Source organism: Kogia breviceps, chromosome 2 (assembly GCF_026419965.1).
Source record: "Kogia breviceps isolate mKogBre1 chromosome 2, mKogBre1 haplotype 1, whole genome shotgun sequence".
Taxonomy (NCBI): Eukaryota; Metazoa; Chordata; class Mammalia; order Artiodactyla; family Physeteridae; genus Kogia; species Kogia breviceps.
Window position 1 is genome coordinate 65,532,577 of NC_081311.1, and position 24,617 is coordinate 65,557,193.

The following is a 24,617-nucleotide window of genomic DNA, read 5'->3' on the forward strand; positions in this document are numbered from 1 at the left end:
GTGTTATAGCTGTTCAGAAAATTATATATATTTTTAGTCCCCAACCTGAAATTGTGAATATTTTGAGGTGTAATGTATAGAATAAAATGGACTTATGGTTCATGCAAAAGCTACTTTCATTTTTTTAAGGGATTTTAATGAAAAGAAGCAACTGTATTCCATTCTGATTAAAGAACTGATTGTACCCTGAAGGGCTTATTTTGCAGGAGGGATTGTTGATAGGGATAAAATTGTTTTCTTTCAGGAGGCCTCCCTTCTGTGCCTCTAATCTAGCTGGCCCGTAAAACAGGGCTCTGCATCAAGGGGCTCCTCAGTACATGTGGTTGAGTGAGTTTGTCTGGGACCAGCCCTGATACCTAGAGCCAAAGAACCCTTGATTACCTCAGGAGGATTTCTACAATGTCTCTGATTTATTCTTTTTTTCTAGCTTCTCTATCCCTAACTTTTGTTTGCTTGCAAGAAGAATGTGAGCCAAAATTTTAAAGTTTCAAAAGTATAAAGAAAGGAAACAAGTAAATAGGGAAGGAGAATAAATACTGAACAAGACTGGGCAAGGTGACAAGACGGAATTACTGTGAAAATCTGGAAGGGGGCCAGGGTGCAAAATGCAGCGGCTGTGTAGTTTACAGGAACTATTTAGTGTTCAGCATGCTTCAGTGATCACCCAGAGAAAGCCAGATTTTTCCGGTTTTGTTTGCTACCCTATAGTTAGCTATGGAAATCTGACATAGGTGATCTGTGTTTTCTGTCAGCCAACCGGTGTAAATACAGAGAACTATGGGGCCTATGCTCATCAAATCCGACGTGATTTGAATTGCTAGTAGGAGGACCTCTTGTGGCTATAGTGGGGAATACTTCAGCTAAAACTGCTCTTGGAGGCTGCAGACATTTTTATGAGGGAATTAAAAAAAACCCAACTCTTTAGAGCTCTTTAAAATTGTATTTCATATATTTATAATATTCAGTTGGTTTGATAACACCAAGTACTGTAATTGCATCTGTATTGCACTTCTGAGGAGTTCAATGTAATTTGAAGCACTTCAGATTTTATCCATTTAATTCGCATATCCCTTGAAAAGTAGATAGGAAGAATAGGGGTTTTCATCTCCATTTTGCAGATGGAAAGGAGAGGTACAGAGCAGGTAAATAACTTATTTGTGCCTTTAAAGTGGGGGCAGGCTGGCTCATAATAGAATTTGGATATCTAATCTTGGGCTCAATTCAACAGTCTGTGTTTAGAAAACATTCATTATTAAAGCTCTAAAACAAAAACTTCTATTTTGCAAGTGTCAAGTGATTTCTTTATTCAAGAAAAATGGAGTGAGAGACATAAAACTTACTCTTTGTTTTCACTGTGAAAAGAGGCTGTTCCTAGATTCTCCAGTGGGAAAAAGCTGCTTTAAAAAAATTTGGAGAGGACAGTATGTTAGCAACTAAGAATCTTTAGGTAAATGTAATGTCAGTTATGCACATTTTAGAGGAAGCTACATAAAAATATTTCACAGATTTCCCTAGAAATCATATAAAATGAAACCTCTTTCATAATTGATTCTCTGACAATTTCCAGACCTTGCCTTTTCCTCTCAGCTCCCTCATATTTGTTCTAAGAGTGTCTGTAGAGCTAATAAATAAATGCTTTTAAAATTTTTTGAATTCAGTCTTTTAAGAACAGGAATGCCCAAACTCAAATGAGTAGTTCTGTTTTAGGGGCAGTTACCACTCGCTCTTTTTAGAAGCTATTGGAAGAAAGTCACAAAAGCGGTAATGCCTAAGGAAATATGGTACAAGTTCAAGTGGGGTGTCAAGGAATAGATGAAGTGATAAAGCTTAAGGCAGGGCTATGCAAGATTGTTCCAGTGACTAGTAAGATGTTGATGGAGAGGAGATTAAACAAAAGGAAAGAGGAAATATGAAAAAGAATAGCCATAGAAAAAAGAAATTTTGTTGGAAAAATTTGTTTTTTTGGGTGACTTTAATAATGGTTCCACCTGTGGAGTTTTTGGTAAATCTTCACTTTACATTCTTTACTGATAATTATGTAGGTCCAAATAAATCCCAGAAGCAGAGAGTGTGATGCTTGGTGCAAGGGTATGAGACAGGTAAGATTTCAGAGGAAAGACACTGTCTCAGATGTGACACATAATTCTGTGGTACTGAAGACACTGAATTTTACATAATTGATATTTTGATGTGTGGATTTCCTGGACTATTCCTGCTTTATCATTTTTCACTCTTGATAATTCCAGCGTTCAGCTTTAATTAGATGTAAGAGGTCCTTATTTTGGAAAGGGACTAGAGAAATGCAGATCTAACTTATTTAGAGCTTCCTGACAGCTTTGTTTGTAGATCTCTAGGCAAAAGTATGTGTCTGGCCTTTTTCAACAAAGTATTTTCAGTAACAAGTTGTCAGTGAGGTCAGTGACTAGCAGTTCAGGATTAGATACCACCCACCCTGGTTTGTAACCTCCCCCTTCTTTCTCATCCTGGGTGAATGACGCTCAGCTGAAGTGACTGCCCCACTGTCACTGCCTCTCAATTTGGTACTCTGTAACTCTGTGACTAACCAAGAAGTCGTCTTTTTTTTTTCTCCCCAAAACTCTTTTTGGAAAATTTCCTACAAGAGCTGAATTTTTAAACTCATTTACTTTATAGGAAGCAACAGAAAGGTAAGAGTCAAGTTTGTAAAAAGAGGAGCTGGACTTCAGTGCTTTTTTGTTTCTGCATTGAAATTGCTGTGCCTTAGTTATATATTGTAGGTTTAAAATGTGGGGTTTCTTTCTGAATTAAAGAACACATTATTATATAAAACGTGAATGTTTTGACTAGTTATGGTGAGAAATGTAGGCTTTCACGCTAAGTTTAAAGTTATAAATAACTTTCAAGCTAGTGCCAGGGGAAGCTAGTAGCCAAGGTCGTGCTTTGCATTCAGAGAGTTTCTGGCTATAAGAACCCGATTGGGATCCTGTGCAGGAAGAGATAAGATGTTGTCTGGATGCTTGTGCTTTGGCATGGGGCTGGGGCAAAATATTTGAAGGGGCTTTACTTTCAAGCCAAAGCTTGTTCACAGTAAATGGGAGATTTAAAAAACGATATAGTGGCAAAAGCCTTAATTTTTGAATTTAATATTTGCCTTATATATTTGTTTTATAATTGGCAGTAACAGTAAGAAATTGAGGAATCTCTCAGAGCTGTTTTTACCGCCATTTATAATCAGATGAAAATCACACTGTATGAGATGAATATGGGAAGTAATAATGTAAAGAGAAGGTCGCTATCTGATGGTGTTTGAGTGACTGCGAGCAATTGCTGTCAGTTGCACTGAGGACAGAACTGGGAGGAATAAGTACGAATGGAAACAAGAAGAAATTTAGTTAGGTATCAGGAAGTTCATTAACTGTAGAGGTTTTGAGTTATGGATATGCACCATTGAGAAAGACAGTTGAAACATATCTGAAGATACAGGAGATCCAAAGATTTGCTTAAAACACACATGTGGGAAAAATAGGATTTCAGGTTAGCCTTGGTCCTGGGTTTGTGGCTAGCTTTTTTAGACAGACTAAAATGTCAGCATATATGAGAAAAATTGTGACTTGGAGATGTGGATTATCAGTAGTCAAATTCGAATGGCATATTTGGATGGACTATTACAATTTCATTACCCACTATAAGGAATTACCTAAATAGTAGCATAGGACACATTTGTTAAATGGAGAAGCCCAAAATGCCAACAGCATATATACAGCTATTTCTATTTGTTGTGTCCTATACATGGTCTGTGTCTTCCTTCTTAACTGAGTAAAATATTGGGATTTTTATAGTAAAACTTATTTTCTTTTCATTATAAAAGTAATATGAGCTCATTGTAGGAATTTTGAAAGCACAGAAAAAAATGATCTGTAATCTCATTGATGCATTTTCTTTTAGTCTTTTTTCTCTGTACAGCTTTAAAATGAATTGCAGTAATATTGTAGATAAAATTTGGAACCTTGCTTTTTCATTTAACCTTTACGAAAATATTTTCCATATAATATTACCTAATCTACATAGATGTTATTTTAGATTGCTAACATTCTTCCAAGTGAATGGATATAATTTTTTTTAATGATTTTTGAACATCTAGGTGCTGTGTTGTGTGTGTGTGTGTGTGTGTGTGTGTGTGTGTGTGTGTGTATTTATTTATTTATTTTAAAGGTCATTTCTTTAAGCTTTGTTCCTAAATGTGGACTTGTCAGATTAGAGAACATTAGAGTTGAAGGCAAAGATTGTGATTTTTAAGAAGATGGGTTTTTACTGTTTTTCTTTTAAGGCTTTGTAAAATTCCTTATCTCCCAAATGAAATATTTATTGAGTGTCCATGAGATGCAAAACACAGTTATCAGGCACATAGATAGCAATATACTTAGTATTTGGAAGGACAGAATCTCCTCTACTTACAAAATTTCAACTTATGGACTTTCACAGGTATCAACAAAGTTACATGTTAAAAATTCTTCATCTTTCCCTGAAACCAACACACAGTTTAATTGACTGTTTACATTATTTTGGACTTTAGAATTTATAAATAACCTTTGTAGAGAATCATCTATATGTTATTCTGATTTATATGAATTTTATGATCCAACTGTGGCAAAGAAATAGAATTAGGAAGAACAAATATTTTATAATAAAATTTTGTGGAAATTAGAATTATTTGGAGAAAATCTGTAGGCAGCAAAGTGGAAAGAAGAAGGATAGATGGTACATGCAAAAGCAGAGTTTCAGTTTTGGGATTTTCTGCTTAGGGAAACATGAGAATGGAATAAGGCATGGGTAGGGTGGGAGTTAGGGAAGATATGAAATTTTAATTCTGTTATTGGTATTGAATTTGGGAATTATGGTTGTAGAAATAGAATATATTGAAGTAAAAAAACTAAGAAATTGGTGATAAATAAAACGATTTGATTTTTGGAGGTAGTGGCTGGTACACAAATCAAAGTTGGAGAGAGTAGAGACATCAGTATTTGATGGGAGGTGAGGTAGAGGGTTATGAATTCTTAAAGAATATATTCTGCCTGTATTAAAAATTTTTAAATTGTAGATTTTATTTTTTCAGTGATATTTAGAGAAATATCATAGGTATGGAAAGATGGGAGTTCCATTCTTTATTCACTCTGAACTTCTGCTTGCATGTTTCTATTTTTTCTTTGGAATAGAAGGGATTAAGACTTAAGTAGAGAAGTTGGCAGCCCAATATTGCCTGAAGAGAAACTATGTGCTTCGTAATGAAGACTTAAAAATAGTGTTTATTTATGGATCATTGGCTCATGGGAATGTTAGTCTAGAGACTCAAAAAGCATGATTTTCTAAATCTTGTTAGGATACTGGATTTTAAGTGACATGATATTGTGGGTGGAACTCCTGAGTTTAGCCAAGTTGCAAACCTAATGGAAAGTGGCAGGTAATTGAGACTATAGAATTTTTGAAAATTAACATGACTATTAACTGTTGCACCTGATTTTCACATGCTTAATTATTATTTTTAACTACATTATTGCTGTCTGGGACACAGCCAGTAATCTGCTACCAATTTAATCACTAACTTCCAGGGTCTGAGAAGTAACTAAGTTCCTATGTGCAAAATTGTAAATTAGGTCAAATTTATTTGTCACTGCCACTCCCTCACCTCTTTTTCCTGCTTTTCATTATCCTAACTGGTATGCTTGTGCTGCCTCAAGTCCCTCCATTAATGATGAAAAACATTTGATGGAGAAGGCAATGTTTAGCACAAAGAAAGACCTTCAAGTACTGGAACTTGAAGACTTTAGACCCTATTTTGCATTAGCACCATTCAAAATGTGATCAACAGTTCTCAATCTGTTACTTGAAACAGATGAAAGGGACCGTACAAGCATTTATCTTCCTTATTTATAGGCATATGGAGTAGAAAATTGGGATCGAGGTGTACAATTAACTAGATAATAAATGAATTACCAGGTCTCAGTTGATGAGGCTTCTGGAGGTAATATCAATGCAAAAAGGCCCTAGGTTAGCTCATTGAGAACACATAGAATAACTGAGAGGCAGGATTCCTCAAAGGGCTACATTACTCTTTCTAGATGACTTGTGTACCAGATATTATTCTTAGTTCTGGGGATAGATACTAGTGAACCAAAATAAAGCCCTGCCCATATGGTGTTTCCTTTCTAGTGTTTGTGTTTTTGTGGATAGAGATGAAGAGAGAGTGAGAAGTAAAACCTACCTCTCTGTGATTCTCTAGAAGTACCAGGGTCTGTCTTAGTCCAGGGCTGGAGCTCATAGATTATGTTTCCATGGAACTTTGCATGATTAACTAGCTTTTCTGTTAGAATCAGCAGTTCCTATTTCCCCAATATGGGGTACCAAAGGAATCCTAGTTTTAAGAATCAAATAATCGGTGATAGGCACTGCTGGTTGCCTATGCAATAAGAGCATTCTGCTCTTGCTAACTTACAGAACCCTGATTTAGGTCAAGAAAAAAGGGCTTAATGCTATACATATTGATCTGCATCTTGCATCCCCACATTTTCCCTGAATTAGGACACTTACATTTAGTTAAGACAGATGCATAGCAATTCATGTAGACCTGCCTCATTCTTTTCAATGGCTTCATGGTATTTTACTACTGTATGTGAAACAGGAGGGAAGTGGTCAGGGCACAACCTTTAAAAGAATGACATAGCCACAGGACACGACATAAACTGTTTAAAATCAACTAGGTCCAAGATGGTGGAGAATTTGACTTCCAGTGGAACTTGAGCCTCATTATATGCTCATTGTCATACATTAGCATGCTAAATGACATACCCACCAGTGCCATGACAGTTCTGAGGCTAACCATAAAAGGTCAAAAAGTGGCGGTAGCCCAGTTCCTGGAAATACCCATGCCTTCCCCAAAATAGTTGGAATAATCCTCCCACTCATTATCCGATAAAATTACCCAGCCCATAAAAACTAACCATTCCATATTTTGGGGCCTCTTGCCTTCTGAGATGGCTCACACTCTGTCTGTGGAGTTGTTTCTCCCAAGGCTGCTCTTGCCTTTTGAGACAGACCACATTCTGTCTATGGAAGGTGTATCTCTCTAAATAAATTTGACTTACATATACAGTTGACCCTCGAACAAAATGGGTTGAATGGCACAGGTCCACTTAGAAGTGAATTTTTTTCAATAGTAAATACTATAGTATTACATGATCTGTGGTTGGTTGAATCTCCGGATGTAGAGCTGCAGATATGGAGGAACCATGGATATGAACAGTGACTATAAACTATCTGTGGAGTTTTGACTGCTGGGAGGGTCAGTGCTCCTACTCCCCACGTTGTTCAAGGGTCAACTGTATTGTAAAATGATTATTGCAATAGGTTTAGTTAGCATCCATCATTTCATATAGATACAATAAAAAGAAAAGGGGGCTTCCCTGGTGGCGCAGTGGTTGAGAGTCCGCCTGCCGATGCAGGGGACACGGGTTCGTGCCCCGGTCGGGGAAGATCCCACATGCCGCGGAGCGGCTGGGCCTGTGAGCCATGGCCGCTGCGTGTCCGGAGCCTGTGCTCCGCAACGGGAGAGGCCACGGCAGTGAAGAGGCCCGCGTACCACACACAAAAAAAAGAGGCCCGCGTACCACAAAAAAAAAAAAAAAAAAAGAAAGAAAAGGGAAAAAAGAAACCAAAGTTTTTTCCTTGTGATGAGAACTCTTAGGATTTACTCTCTTAATAACATTCATGCATGTCATACAGCAGTGTTAACTATAATCATATGGTACATTACATCCCAAGTAGTTATGTATTTTATAACTGGAAGTTTGTTCCTTTTTTACCACCTTCCTCCAATTCTCCTTTCACCCACCCCCATCTCTGGTAAGCACAAATATGATCTCTTTTTCTATGAGTTTAGTTTTTGTTTTGTTTTTAGATTCCACATATGAATGAGCTCATACAATATTTTTCTTTCTCTGTCTGCCTTATTTCACCTGACATAATGCTCTCAATGACAAGACTTCCTCATTTTTTATGGCTGCATAATATTCCACTACACAGGTACATAATAGACCACAACTTCATCTGTTCACCTACTGATTGACTCTTAAGTTGTTTCCATGTTGTGGCTGTTGTGAATAGTGCTGCTATGAACATGGGGGTGCAGGTATCTTTTTGAGTTAGTGTTTAGTTTCCTTTGGATGTATTCCCAGAAGTAGAATTGCTTGATTATATGGTAGTGCTGTTTATAATTTTTTATGGAAACTCCATACTGTTTTCTTCAGTGGCTGTACTAGTTTACAATCTCACCAAGACAGTGCACAGGGTTCCCTTTTCTCCACATCCTTGCCAATGCATGTTATCTCTTATCTTTTTGATTATGGCCAGTCTAACATGTGTGAGGTGATATTTCATTGTGTTTTTTTTTTTTTTTTTTTTTTGCGATATGCGGGCCTCTCACTCTTGTGGCCTCTCCTATCGCAGAGCACAGACTCCAGACACGCAGGCTCAGCGGCCATGACTCACGGGCCTAGCCACTCTGCAGCATGTGGGATCTTCCTGGACCAGGGCACGAACCCGTGTCCCCTGCATCGGCAGGAGGATTCTCAACCACTGCGCCACCAGGGAAGCCCTCTCATTGTGGTTTTGATTTGCATTTCCCTAACAACTGGTGATGTGGAGCATCTTTTTATGTACCTGTTGGCCATTTGTATATAGTCTTCTGAATAATGTGTATTTAGGTCTTTTGCCCATTTTTAATTGGGTTATTTGTTTTTTTGCTGTTGAGTTGAATGAGTTCTTTATTTATTTTGGATATTAACCCCTCATTGAATATATGATTTGCAAGTATTTTTTTGCATTCTGTAGGTTATGTTTTCACTTTGTTTATTTTGCTGTGCAGAAGCTTTTTAGTTTACTGTAGTTCCATCTGTTTATTTTTAAAATTAATTATTTATTTATTTAGTTGTGTTGTGTCTTAGCTGTGGCACGTGGGCTCTTTAGTTGCAGCTCACGGGCTTCTTAGTTGTGGCACATGGGCGCCTTAGTTGTGGCATGTGAACTCTTATTTGCAGCACGCATGTGGGATCTAGTTCCCTGACTAGGGATCGAAGCTGGGCCCCCTGCATTGGGAGCACAGAGTCTTAACCACTGCGCCACCAGGGAAGTTCCCCATTTGTTTATTTTTGCTTTCATTTCCCTTGCCTGAGGGGACACATCCAAAAAAATATTACTAAGACTGATGTCAAAGAGCTTACTGCTTATGTTTTCTTCTAGAAGTTTTATGGTTTTAGGCCTTACATTCAAGTCTCTAATCCATTTCAGGTTAATTTTTGTGAGTGGTATAAAATAGGGGTCTAGTTTTGTTCTTTTACATGTGAATATTCATTTTTTCTAACACCGTTTATTGAAGAGACTCTTCTCTATTGAGTATTATTGGCTTCCTTGTCAAATATTAGTTGACCTTATGTTTAGGTTAACTTCTGGTTTCTCTATTCTGTTCTACTGGTCTATTTTTCATTTTTATGCAGGTACCATACTGTTTTAATTACTATAGCTTTATGGTATAGCTTGAAATAAGGAAGTGTGATGCCTCTCACTTTGTTCTTTTTTCTCAGGATTACTTTGGCTATTCTGGGTCCTTTCTGGTCCCATATAAACTTTAGAATTGTTTATTTCTACTTCTGAAAAAATGCCATTGAAATCTTGATAGGAATTGCGTTGAATCTTTAGATGGTTTTTGGTCAGTCTAGAGATTGACATTTTAACAATGTTAATTCTTGCAATCCATGTACATGGGATACTTTTCCATCTATTTGTGTCTTCAATTTTTTTCATCAATGTTTTCAGAGTAGAGATCTTTCACCTTCTTGGTTAAGTTTGTTCCCAAGTATTTTATTGTTTTTCACGCTATTGTAAATGGAAATGTTTTCTTTCTTTCTTTTTCAGATAATTCGTTGCTAGTGTATAGGAATGCTACTGGTTTTTGTATGTTAATTTTGTATCCTGCAACTTTTTGAAATCCATTGATTAGATTTAACAGTTTTTCAGTAGGATCTTTAAGATTTTCTGTATATAAAATCATGTCATTTGCAAATAGAGACAGTTTTACTTCTTCCTTTCCAAATCTGATGCTTTTTATTGTTTTTCTTGTGTGATTGCTCTGGCAAGGAGTTCTGGTACTCATTTTTTTCTCTTTATTCCCTCATAGTAAATTAAGCAAATTAGCTTTCTGTCTGTTTAATGTGTTGCAATTATTTTCTCCAAATTTGTTTGTTTGTTTGTTTGTTTGTTTACTTTTATGTTTTATTTTAAAATCATACATAAAATAAAATATTTTTGTGTTCAATTTTTAAAACTTATTCCTTTATGGTTTCTGGATTTTGTGTTTGGTTAGAAAGGAATTTCTACTTCAATTATTATACATAAATGTATTATATATAAATTCACTCATACTTTCTTTCAGAATTTAAAAGTCTTTGCTACATCTGGAATTGATTTTGAGCAAATGAGTGAGGCTGGGAGTAAGCTGTATTTTAATTTTTCTTCTAAATGTTTATTTAGTTCGTCTAATATGATTTATTTGAGTCACTCTTTTTCCTGCTAATTTGTTTTTAATTAAAAAATATTTTTTTATTTATTTGGCTGTGCCAGATCTTAGTTGTGGCATGTGGGATACTTTTTTTTTAGTTGTGGCATGTGGGATCTTTAGTTGCAGCATGCAGGATCTTTTTTTAGTTGTGGCATGTGGGACCTTCAGTTGCGGCATGTGAACTCTTAGTTGTGGCATGTGGGATCTAGTTCCCTGACCAGGAATCAAACCCAGGCCCCCTGCATTGGGAGCATGGAGTCTTAGCCACTGGGCCACCAGGAAGTCCCCTTTCCTGCTAATTTAAAATGCCATCTTTATCATAAGCTAAATTTATATTAGAGTTTGTGTTTCACTCTTCTTCCTGTTCTGTAATATTCTTTTTAAAAAATTTTTATTTTATATCAAGTGTAGTTGATTTACAATGTTATGTTAGTTTCAGGTGTACAGCAAAGTGATTCAGTTATACCTATATATATATATTCATTCCTTTTCAAATTCTTTTCTCATATGGGTTATCACAGAATATTGACTAGAGTCCCCTACGCTATACAGTAGGTCATTGTTGGTTATCTATTTTATATATAGTAGTGTGTATATGTTAATCCCAAACTGATTTATCCCACCCTGCTTTTCCCCTTTGGTAACCATAAGTTTGTTCTGGTAATATTTTTATCTAATTTTTCTGCAGTCCCTACTTTCCCCCCCCCCCCTTTTCTGTTCTTATTTATTTATTAAAAAAATTTTTTTTTAAATTGAAGATAGTTGACTTACAATATTGTGTTAGTTTCAGGTATATAGCAAAGTGATTCAGTTATTTCCTTTATCAGATTGTATTCAATTATAGGTTATTATAAGATATTCAATATAATTTCCTGTGCTATACAGTAAATCCTTGTTGCTTATTTATTTTATGTATTGTAGTTTGTATCTGTTAATCCCATACTCCTTATTTGTCCTTCTCTCCCTCCCTGTCCCCTTTGGTAACCATAAGTTTGTTTTCTATGTCTGTGAGTCTGTTTTTGTCTTATATATAGATTCATTTGTATTATTCATTTTATTTATTTATTTATTTATTTATTTATTTATTTATTTATTTTGTGGTACGTGGGCCTCTCACTGCTGTGGTCTCTCCCATTGCAGAGCACAGGCTCTGGACGCACAGGCTCAGCGGTCATGGCTCACGGGCCTAGCCACTCCGCGGCGTGAGGGATCCTCCCGGACTAGGGCATGAACCTGCGTCCCCTGCTTCGGCAGGCGGACTCTCAACCACTGCGCCACCAGCGAAGCCCTGTATTATTCATTTTAGATTCTACATATAAGTGATATCATATAGTATTTGTCTTTGTCTGACTTACTTCACTAAGTGTAATGTTCTCTAGGTGCATCCGTATTGCTTCAAATGGTAGTATTTCATTCTTTTTTATAGCTGAGTCATATTCCATTGTGTGTATATATGTATATATATATATATATATATATATATACACAACATCTTCTCAAACCAATCATCTGTTGATGGGTACTTGGGTTATTTCCATGTCTTGGCTACTGTAACTAATGCTGCCATGAACATTGGGGTGCATGTATGTTTTTGAATTAGAGTTTTCATTTTTTTTCTTGACATATACCCAGAAGTGTGATTGCTGGATTATATGGTAACTCTAGTTTCAGTTTTTTGAGGAACTTCCATACTGCTTTTCATAGTGGCTGCACCGATTTACATTCCCACCAACAGTGTAGGAGAGTTCTCTTTTCTCCACACCCTCTCCAGCATTTATTTGTAGATTTTTAAATGATGGCCATTCTGAGTGTTGTGAGGTGATACCTCATTGTGCTTTTGATTTGCATTTCTCTAATAAGTAACAATGTTGATCATCTTTTCATGTGCCTGTTGGCCATCTCTCACTTCTTTGGAAAAATGTCTACTTAGATCTTCTGCCCATTTTTTGATTGGGTTGTTTATTTTTTTGATATTGAGTTGTATGAGCTCTTTGTATATTTTGGATATTAACTCCTTGTTGGTCACATTGTTTACAAATATTTCCTCCCATTTTGTAGGTTGTCTTTTCATTTTGTTGATGGTTTCCTTTGCTGTGCAAAAGCTTTGAAGTTTGATTAGGCCCCATGTGTTTATTTTTGCTTTTATTTCTTTTGCCTTGGGAGACTGATCTAAGAAAATATTGCTATAATTTATGTCTGAGAATGTTTTGCCTATGTTCTCTTTTAGGAGTTTTATGGTGTCATTTCTTATATTTCGGTCTTTAAACCATTTTGAGTTTGTTCTTGTATATGGTGTGAGGGAGTTTTCTAATTTCATTAATTTACATGTAGCTGCCCAGCTTTCCCCACACCCAACACTTGTTGAAGACACTGTCTTTTTTCTATTGTATATTCTTGCCTCCTTTGTCATAGATTAATTGACCATAGGTGCATGAGTTTATTTGTAGGCTCTCTATTCTGTTCCATTGATCTATGTCTATATGTTTTGTGCCAGTACCACACTGTTTTGATTACTGTAGCTTTGTAGTATAGTCTAAAATCTGGTTATGCCTCCAGCTTTGTTCTTTTTCCTCAGGATTGCTTTGGCAATTCTGGATCTTTTGTAGTTCCATGTATATTGTAGGATTATTTGTTCTAGATCTGTGAAAAATGTCATGTGCAATTTGATAGGGATTGCATTAAATATGTAGATTGCTTTGGGTAGTATGACCATTTTAATAATATTAATTCTTCCAATCCAAGAGCTTGGAATATCTTTCCATTTCTTTGAATCGTCTTCAATTTACTTTGTCAGTGTTTTATAGTTTTCAGCTTATAGGTCTTTCATCTCCTTTAAGTTTATTCCTAGGTATTTTATTTTTCTGACGTGATTTTAAATGGGATTTTTTTTTCATTGTTAGTGTAAAGAAATGCAACAGATTTCATTATACTAATCTTGTATCCTGCTACCTTGCTGATGCATTCCCTACTTTAAAAATAACTTTATTTCATAACATGTTTTAATATCTGGAAGGATTAATCTTTCTCCTTATTCTTTTTTGCCCCTTCAGGATTTTCCTACATGTAATTACATAATGTTTATTTCCAGATGAATTTTAGTGTAACATTTTATAAAATTATTATAATAGCCTGTGAGTATTTTAATTTAGGGAGAAATAATGCCTTTTTAATGTTTAATCTACCTATACATCATCTTTTTGTTTACTCAATTCTTTCTCTACATTCTTCAGTAGAGTTTTAAAGTTGTCTTTTTGCAAGTATTTTATACATTTTACACAAGTATCTTTGGTACCATCATATTTTGGTATCTTTCCTTCCATCATATTTTTAAAATTGGCTATTATTTGTAAGAAGGGGAGCCATTGATTTGAGTCCACATTTGCATTTCTAAGATGGCCTCTGGTGGTTGAGACACAGCTGATATTCAAATGGGAATTGGGGACCCAGATCTTTGGGCTTGCTCATTTGGATTTGCTTCTTCAGTTAGGTGTGTCCTCCCTGAACTGTACCACCATCCAGCCCACATAAATTTTATTTTAAAAACATTTTTATAAAACTTAATTTTTTAGGGCTTCCCTGGTGGCGCAGTGGTTGAGAGTCAGCCTGCCGATGCAGGGGACGTGGGTTCGTGCCCCGGTCTGGGAAGATCCCACATGCCGCGGAGTGGCTAGGCCCATGAGCTATGGCCGCTGAGCCTGCGTGTCCCCAGCCCATGCTCTGCATCGGGAGAGGTCACAACAGGGAGAGGCCCGCGTACCACACACAAAAAAAAAAACCAACTTAATTTTTTAAACTGAAAAACTTATATATGTACATTTATTTTTATTTTTAATTTTAGCAAAGGGTGCCTTAGCTAGGGTTCTTGTTTTATTTTTAACATCTCTATTGGAGTATAATTGCTTTACATTGGTGTGTTAGTTTCTGCTTTATAACAAAGTGAATCAGCTATATGTATACATATATTCCCATATCCCCTCCCTCTTGTGTCTCCCTCCCACCCTCCCTATCCCACCCCTCTAGATGATCTCCCTGTGCTATGTGGCTGCTTCCCATTAGCTAGGGTTCTTGATTGCAACAAAGAGTCTGCTCCGGCTAGCTCCAGCAGAAAGAGTTTCATAAATGATATTTGATAGTTCATAGATTCTCCTGGAGAGCCAGAGCAACAGCCAAAGACAATGCAGCTAGGAAAAATGTTCAAGTATACCTGAGGAATGTTCCTACGGGTGTACTAGCTTCCATTTTTCCTGGCTTTTGCACTGGGCTGTAGAGTCCTACCACAACTTTCCCAGAAGGATCTGATGCCTGTGACCTTTAAAAATCTCACCCAAGCTGTCATTGATTGGTGAAATCTGGGTCCCACTACTTCAAGGGAGTCTGAGAAGAGCAGGTTTCTTAGCTTTCCAGTCTCTCTAGTAGAGGAGGAAAGCTGGGCGAGGGCTGGATGGGGTGTTAGCAAACATAGCATTCGTCACAAAGGGTATACAGTGAAAATACATCTTTCTTCTGCCTTGACCTCAGATCCTCAGTTCTCTGGTCCTCTTTTTTTTTTTTTTTTAAATTAAATTAATTAATTAATTAATTTACTTATCTTTGGCTGCATTGGGTCTTTGTTGCTGCATATGGGCTTTCTCTAGTTGCGGCGAGTGGGGGCTACTCTTTGTTGTGGTGCACAGGCCTCTCATTGTGGTGGCTTCTCTTTTGCAGTGCGTGGGCTCTAGGTGTGTGGGCTTCAGTGGTTGTGACACGCGGGCTCACTAGTTGTGGTTCGTGGGTTCTAGAGCGTAGGCTCAGTAGCTGTGGCACACGGACTTAGTTGCTCTGCTGCATGTGGGATCTTCCTGGACCAGGGATCAAACCCATGTCCTCTGCATTGGCAGGCAGATTCTCAACCACTGCACCACTAGGGAAGCCCTATGGTTCTCTTTTCAAAAGGAAATTGCTACCAGTTTGTGGTGAAAATTAAAAAAAGAATTGTTCGGGATTCCCTGGTGGTGCACTGGTTGAGAGTCCACCTGCCGATGCAAGGGACATGGGTTCGTGCCCCGGTCTGGGAAGATCCCACATGCTGCGGAGGGCTGGGCCCATGATCCATGGCCGCTGAGCCTGCATGTCCGGAGCCTGTGCTATGCAACGGGAGAGGCCACAGCAGTGAGAGGCCCCCGTACCACACACACACACACACACACACACACACACACACACACACACAAAAAGAATTGTTCCACATCAGTATGTATGAATTTACTCTTCATCATAGCTGCCACTTGGTTGAATTTAACCAATTTATTGTTCTGTGCTATTCTGGATTATTTTAATGTTGTGTCTATCTCTTGGTGAGGACTGATATTCCCCAGTAAGGCCATACAAATTATTAAAATATGAAATGCTTTTGTACTCCCTCTCCCCCTCACTAGTGGCCTTCCTCCACTTGGTCTCTACCTAGGACCCTCTAGACCTCCCCTAGACCTAGCAGCTAAAGGGTGAACACCTTGCATAGATGGGGCTTTCCAAGACCCAGCTCCAGGCTAGACTGTGATTGGTTGGGACCTAAGCCATGCTAGTTGTTAAATATTTTTAATATCTCCCCTACTTCTAGGCAAATGAAATCTAATTGGATTCTGTATACTTCCTAAGACTTTTTCTTTGGTTACAGTTCAAATCACACCAATGAAAGAATATATGACAATTTATTTAACTAGTCCCTCTTTGATGCACATTTAGGTTGTTTCTAGCTTTTTATTATCACAAAAAATACTGCTGTCCTTGACATCCATCTTTGTACACATGTTCAGATTCCTAAATGTATTTGTTTAGTCTAAGAATTTGTGCATATAAAATTTATGGATATTGCCAGAATGCCTCCCTAAAAGATTTTTACCAATATTTACTTCAGCCAACAGTATATGAGACAGCTAACATTTCTTTAGCTTGTCAAAGAAGATTTTAAAAAAGATTTAAAAGATGTTTTAGTGAAACCAATTTACCCTCTTTAGTTATGAAATTGAAAAAAAGAGAAAAATTAGTTTAGTATGAGTGGCTCTTAATAAAACTATACCAGAATTCACAGGATCATTGCTCTCTTTTCCAATTAATAATATTTTGATACTGTATTAAAATTTGCTGTGGATGAACATCAAATTTTCAGAACCTACCTTTTTGATATATGGGATAACATTTGTCAGTTCCCAATGCCATGATTACTCAAAGATGCTAACAATAATTCTGTGATAATATATGCAGATTTTTAGTGCTCTGCAATATAGTGGTTCTCAACCTAGAGTACTTTAGCTTCCCAGAAGACATTTGACAATCTCTAGGGACATTTGTGATTGTTACAACGAGGAGGCTGGTGATACTGGCATCTAGTGGTTAGAGGTTAAGGATGCTGCTAAACATCCTACAAGTCAAGACAGCCCCCCATAACAAATTATCCAACCTAAAATGTCAGTAGTGCTGGGAATGAGAAGCCCTGCTGTACTAAAATACACCTGGAAAAGGACATTTATCTAAACAGTTAAACATTCTCCCACTATCTTTTCTCCTGTGGTTTATCAATTTCTTCTCAAGATTGTTGGCACAATTTTTCCATTTTAAAGACCATGTTCCTTAGTAGATAGTATGAAAGCAAACTCAGAATATTGTCATTTTGCTTCCTCTCTGTACCTTGTTAACATAGGAGGAGGGAGGTTGTACCTTTTTTGTCCTTCTACCCTCACATGCAACCTAAAAGTTTTTGTGTTGTTTTGTGTGTTTTTTACAAGTCTTTGCTCATTGTAGTTTTAGTCCACTCTTCTAATAGGCTAATACCACACGTATGTATTCATCCTTACATTTACCCTTTTCCGTCTTTTGTATGTCCTTTAAAAATCTCAGTCTTTAGAAAGCACCTTGTATAGCACATTGAGTTATATTTGCCTATGTTCTCTCCCATTTTTTTCCTCCCTCATTTGTGATTGCAGTAGTGGGTTTTATTTTTTCTGTCTTTCATTTTAGAATCTCTGCCTCTGGGAAATTCTTATATTTTCTGTGGACTGCTAAGCAACCTAAGGTACTTGTCTTACTTTGCTTTTGGTTTTCTTCCTTAGCTGTAATTAACTCTAAGGTGATACGTTCAATTTTTCCCAAGGTTCCTGTCACTTTGACTTCACTAACACATTCCTCTTTGTTGGTAAGAATTAAGCCCAGGGTAGCCCTTCCATTCTTAGTTTCTTTTGCTCTCTGAATGATGAAGTTGCTGATAGGCAGATGATAAAGGAGAGGAGTGATTCCTCAGGGCAGGTTTTAATTACTTTATTGTCTCTTTGGGTTTGCTGAATTCTTTTACTTAAAAATTTTTGCCACATCTCTTTTTATCTTGACCTTTCACTTCAGTCAACTTTCTTTTCATTTTACTTAACATTTCCATCATTTCTTACCTAGAATTTTTAAGTTTGGGTATTTTACTGAGAGCACAGAGTAGATGTATTCTAAATTTTCTTTTGTCTTGAGGATAATTTCCCTTGTCTTTCTCTTTTATTGTTATACAGTCTTTTAATTTTGGATTTTTTTCTATTTACTTATTTTGAAAGACAAGAGATTTTATTCAGTCCTGGTGTTTGTCATAAGTGAGATATATACATATGTATATCATTTTTGAGCTCTGTCACTATCAATTTTGGAACTACAGAATTTCCCTCTCAACTCTTAAAGTGGAGGGCAAGTATCTTGCTGAATTTCTGGGCTACAGGAGCTTTATACTCATTTGGGGCAACTATTCTTCTATTCCTATTGTTTGGTCCTCTACTTGGAGGTAAATTTAATCTTAGATAATTTGAAGCAATTCAGATTCACTTTTCTAAAAGAGACGCATAAAACCTAATCTCTAGAATAGCCTCTGCCAGTGTTTTTGTGTGTTTCTGCTCCTACTGTTGGGGCTCTAATATCCCAGGGCACAATATGTCATTCTTCCCTTGTCCTCTTTTATCCTGTGTTGCATTTCTGGGAACTAAAATCTTCCAGCTGAGTGTAGTTAGAAATATATTGCTGGGAGGTGGCCAGGAAATATCACTGGCTATCTAAAAAGCAGCTGCTGTGCAGTAACAGGGTGAGAGCTGACTTTTTGGTTGGCTCTCTCAGCCTCAAGTCTCTGATAGGATGTCAAGATACATGGACGTGAGGGTCTGGCTCTGTGGCTGCTTTAAATTTAGGCACGAGGGAGTTCTAGGTCCCCCTCCTCCCAGTTTGTTCCATTCATGCAGTAAGATAAGGTAGAGTGGCCAGATTTAACAAATAAATATACAAGACACACAAGTTTGAATTTTGGGTAAACAAATTAATAAGTTTTTTAGTATAAGTATGTTTCTGGCATAGGACATATGCCAGAAAATTATTCATTGTTTATCTGAAATGCAAAGTTAACTGGTCATTCTGTATTTTATCTGGCAACTATAAGGTAAGAGAAATCCCCCCCCCCCCCCCACCAGTGTTTGAAACCATTAATGAGTCTTTATCCTTTTGTGTCTCAGGTACTGATGTAGCAGGGTCTTTTTCTGGTTTTGTAAAGGTTGCCCTTCACAGTCTTTCTTCACCTTCAGGGCTGGTCAACACTGCGAGGACTGGAAGAAGTTTGTAGAGTCTGGGAACCTTCAGAGAGGAAAAGAGTGAAGACCTGGACTCCTTCCTTGCATTTATTATTAGAAAGTTTTTTGTGCATTGAACTGGTCCCGATTAAAAAAAGGACCTAGCAAGAAAAAAACATCAAAGACCTTAGGCTAGGACTGCTTGTTGTAGCCTGCATTGCCCAATGGGAGAGGCTGTTTGGGCATTTGTGTAACTGGAGGCAAAAGGCCCTGCTGACCCAGCCACTTGGTTCTTGGTGAACTTAAAAGCTTTAGGCGTGTCTGCCATGCTATACCTCTAAGGGAGCAGACTGCTTCTCTCTTGAAGAATCACTGTGACCACTGTATTTGCAGCAGCAAATACAAAAAAGCAAAAAAAAAAAAAAAGCAAAGGCAAGAGCACAGCAGGTGGAAGGGTCACATGCAACTGCAGGGGATCAGTTTTCATGAGTAAACTGTGTGCCAGGAGCAGAACAGCAGCAGCCTTCAACAGGGCCCACTTGTATTCCAGTAAAATTCTTTGGTTTTCTCTCTCTGAGGTATGTGGATCAAGAGGCCCCCAGAGTTCTTGAACAATTTGAGGAATAAGAGAGATACTGGGCTCCCTGCCAGTCTGGCAATTGGGAAGTGGTTTTAATTTGAAAAATTAATAGATGGGACCTCCCTTTTACCCCAAACTATTCAAATAGTCCCTACTATTAGCACATATATACATATAGTTTACAAATATGACATCATAACTTATATTGTTTTATAATAGCTAAGTTCTGTAAAAGTTTCTTTTTTCTTTTTCCAAGATGTCATGACCTGAGAAGACTATATATATTTTCCTGTGGTCTTGTGCTCATCAATCTTAAAAATATAGCTTAGATCAATAAATATATGTTAATGAAAGAATATCAAGTTTTGTGAGATTCTTTACGATTCTTGCATATTTTTCATCTTTTTCAGTCTGTATCCATTAATGTTTTTAAAAGACCAAGCTCAAAATTTCACTAGTAATAATTAGTCATCCTTGGTAATTTTAAAAAATTTGATTACTTGTTTAACTTTGCTGCCTTAGTTTATATCATATAATCTTGCATTTATGCACATGCTAAGTTAAAACCTATTGATTATTGATCCCCTTGATTGCATTCTTCTAGGGAGAAATATAGGAGCATGTTTATTATGGTCTTAGGGTAGGAAATAATTTCTTAAGTAAGACCCCCAAAACATAAGCAATGAAGTAAAAGACTGAAATATTTAATTATATTAATATAAAACCCTTCTTTGTGGAAAAAATAACATAAAAGAAGATAAATGAAAGCTAGCAACTGAGAGGATATATTTATAAATCATTCATATAAAATGGGTTGCAGGCTTCCCTGGTGGCGCAGTGGTTGAGAGTGCTCCTGCAGATACAGGGGACACGGGTTCGTGCCCCGGTCCGGGAAGATCCCACATGCCGCGGAGCGGCTGGGCCTGTGAGCCATGGCCTATGAGCCTTCGTGTTCGGAACCTGTGCTCCGCAACGGGAGAGGCCACAGCAGTGAGAGGCCCGCGTACCGGAAAAAAAAAAAAAAAAAAAAGGATTGCATTATTTTCCCCCATTCTTTTCCTTCCCTGTATCCAGGCCCTTTGCCAGATGATGTTGCAGTTCTTCCCACTAGAGGCAGAGTATATTTCCCTGCACCATTAGTGTTAAACTTGGTTGTGTGACTTGCTTTGCCCATTGAAATGTGGGCAGAAGAAGCAGAGTACTAGTTTGAAGCTTATATCTTAAGAGGCACTGTGTTTCCAATTGTCTTTGTATTTTTGTTGTTGCCATGGGAAAAACATGGTTCTGGTAGCCGGCTTGTCCAAGGAGGATGAGAAACATGTAGAATAGATCTGGATTCCAAAACTACAGCTTGGAATAAGCCCAGCCAGGCCCATCCTGCCTTAGCTGGCCCCCAGCCAACCTGAAAATGTACAAGAGAGAATAAATGTTGTTTTATCCCACTGAGTTTTAGGGTGGTTTCTTATGTAGCATTATTGTGGAAATAGCTGGCTCATAGACTCATTCAATGAAAATGATCTAAGAACTCCTAAAAAATTAATGAGGAAAAGAACAATCTTAACAGGGAAATGGGTCCATGATAAGTGAAAAAGTAATTCATAGATGAGAAAATTGGAATGACCAATACATAAGTGAAAAGACATTTAGCTTGTTTCACTAGTTATCAGGTAAATACAGATTAAATAAATGATGAGATAGTTTATCATACCTATTAGATTGGCAAAAATTAATGTCTGGCAATAACCTAGTATCTATAAGGATGTGAAGAAAATAGAACTTTTATATACAGATGGTGGAATGTTTAAGAATATAAAGAGAGGGACTTCCCTGGTGGTCCAGTGGTTAAGACTCCGGACTTCCACTGCAGGGGACACAGGTTCGATCCCTGGCCGGGGAACTAAGATCCCGCATGCTGTGCAGCATGGCCAAAAGAAAAAAAAAAAAAAAGAATACAAAGAGAGACATAGTAAGCAGGGAGAGGATATTTTCGAGGAATATAATTGACAAAGGATTATATATAAAATATACAGAGAATTTTTGGAAATTATTAAGAAAAAACAGGCAACCTAGGAGAAAAATTTGTAAAAAAATATAGGTAAGCAGTCCACAGAAAGGAGTGTTTTCAGCTAGTTAACCTAAAACAGATCACCAATTACATTGGTAATCAGAAATGAAAATTAAATCAACAATGAGATCAACTTTGTACCTCCCATGGTGGCAGTAGTTGAAATGTCACGTAGTATCTTGTGCTGGTGAGGAGATGGAGACATGTGAGTCCATGTGGTCTGCTGGTAATATTTTGGAGACCAATTTGGTAGTATTTGTTGAAATTGAATACTCGCATACATTCTGACCCAGAAATTCTACTTCTGAATTGTATTAGTTTTTAGTGCTGCCATAAGAAAATACCACATGCTGGGTGGCTTAAACAACAGAAATTTATTTTCTCATAGTTTGAAGGCTAGAAGTCTAAGATCAAGGTGTCAGTAGGTTTGTTTTTTTCCTGAGGCTTTTCTCCTTGGCTTGCAAATAGCTGTTTTTTGTTTCTGTATCCTCACATGGTCATCCCTCTGTGTGTGTCGGTGTCCTTACCTCCTCTTCTTATAAGGATACCACTTATAGTGAATTAAGGCCCACCATAATGGCCTCATTTTAACTTAACCACATCCTTAAAGACCTTGTTTCCAATAAAGCCATATTCTGAGATACGGGGGGTTGGTACTACAAACATGAATTTTGTGTAGGACATAATTCAGCCCACAGCAGAATATATATGTATATTAGAGGGACTCTTGCATAGGTACACAAAAATATATATATGAGAATGTTTATTATAGCATTGTTTCCTATAGTAAAGGGTTGAATACTACCTAAATATACTTGAATAGGGATATGGGCAGATAAAATACATTATAAATGCATCTGATAAAATGCTACAAATGCAAAATAAAAGAACAAACTAAATCAATCACATTAATTGAGAACTCATTTTTCTCAAATAATAAGAAATCTTTAGGTGAGAAGTTCAGAACTGATAACATCAAAGACCTAAGCTCTTTCTGTACTTCTGCTCTGTCATCTTTCCTCCTCAGGTTTGCAGTAAGACTGCTTTATGTCCAGGCATCATACCACAGATAATAGAAGGATGGGTGAAGGGCTATGGCAACATTGTCTGACATCCTTTTTATAGGGAAAGCAAAAGCTTTGCCAGAAACCCTCTCAGCAAACATCTGCTGATATCACATTGGCCAGAATTCTGTCATATGCCATTCTGAGTTGCAAAGTAGGCTGGGACATCTAATGTCTTGCTTCCATAGCAGTGAAGGGCAAGGGGGAGCTGGGTCTATGTATTGAGTGAGCTAACCTGTGGTTATAGTTTGACATCAATAGACTGTGAAAATGTAATGTTGAGACGAGAAAGTGAGAGAGAGAGAGAGATTGAGAAGTAGGAAGAGATGGGAAGTACAATACTGTTTGTGTAAATTTAAAAATCCACACACACATAAGGCCATATACCATTGCAAAGGTATATACCATTGTAAAGGTATATATATCATATGTAAAAAAAGTTATGGAAAGTTGATTGGAAAGGTATCCCATGAAATACTACAGACTGGATGCCTATAGGAAGGAGGGAGGGAAATGGAACTGAGGCTGAGGGATGCAGAATATGATAAAAACAACAACAAAAACAACAACAAAAAAACAGGCTTTTCACAGACCAGTTGCATGAATTGAACTTCACAGAGGAGCATGATTGATTGTGTCAGTCTAATTCTTTGTATTCAAGACCCAGGAGGGAAGAAGCTGGGATGAGTCGGGTCATTGTGTGGGTTACTCAGACTATTGGTCAAGGTCATTATTTAGAGTAAAAAAAATGTGATTCACTATGTTAACAACTGAGTTTAATTATTTTTCTTTCCTCTGTGATAAGCACCATTCTTTTCACTACAGTTGAAGGTCTGATGTTACGGTTTAAATTTAGGGATGGTAGCAGTTATTTTTTGGACAATTTAGGGATATTGTAAGCTTTGAAAAATGGATTTTCTTTGTGTTTGTACATATTTTTCCTGTGTTCCATAATGCAAAATTAGTAGAGTTGACTTTTAGAGGGTCAGTGGGGACAAGAGTAAAATAAACCTGGCTACTTGGTAGTGAAATCCATCATGCTCTAGTTTTCTGTTATTATCTTTGGAAACAGAGAGTGGGAGAAAGATTTCCTTCTTCTCTTTCTAATATAGTCTCAGTGACTGACTGGCTCTCTGCTCTGGAATGAAGCAGATTGGCACAACTCCATAAGTCTTATGTGGGAACAAGACACCAGAGGTGCCTGCCTGCCTTCCTTCCTTTCTTTTTCTTTCTTTCTTTCTTTCTTTCTTTCTTTCTTTCTTTCTTTCTTTCTTTCTTTCTTTCTTTCTTTCTTTCTTTCTTTCTTTCTTTCTTTCTTTCTTTCTCTCTTTCTCTCTCTCTCTCTCTCTCTCTCTCTTTCTCTCTCTCTTTCTTTCTTTCTTTCTTTCTCTTGTCATTGTTTTGCTTTTAGTTTTGTATTCTGTCCTTAAACCATTCCATGGCCATACTCAATCCTCTAAATAATATACATAATTTATTAATATGTGTTAGTATGTCTTGTGTTTATTAAGCAGTTGTTATGACTTTGGAAGCAGCTTTTTTTTTAAACATGTTTATTGGAGTATAATTGCTTTACAATGGTGTGTTACTTTCTGCTTTATAACAAAGTGAATCAGTTATACATATACATATGTTCCCATATCCCTTCCCTCTTGCGTTTCCCTCCCTCCCACCCTCCCTATCCCACCCCTCTAGGTGGTCACAAACCACCTAGCTGATCTCCCTGTGCTATGTGGCTACTTCCCACTAGCTATCTATTTTACAT

At 37.2% G+C, this 24,617-nt stretch overlaps 1 protein-coding gene across 2 annotated transcripts in view; it reads left to right on the plus strand.

Moving 5' to 3' along the window:
- The window catches only part of CTNNA3 (catenin alpha 3), a 1,725,986-nt gene that overhangs the window by 39,708 nt on the left and 1,661,661 nt on the right, over positions 1 to 24,617 (plus strand). Inside the window, exon 1 of one of the 2 annotated variants that reach the window (XM_059054939.2) lies at positions 2,481 to 2,666. The exons of the other annotated variant lie outside the window; for it this stretch is intronic. The gene's annotated coding sequence lies outside the window, so the exon portion shown is untranslated. Of the gene's footprint in view, positions 1 to 2,480; positions 2,667 to 24,617 lie in introns of those variants that run through there. 2 annotated transcript variants of the gene reach the window in all.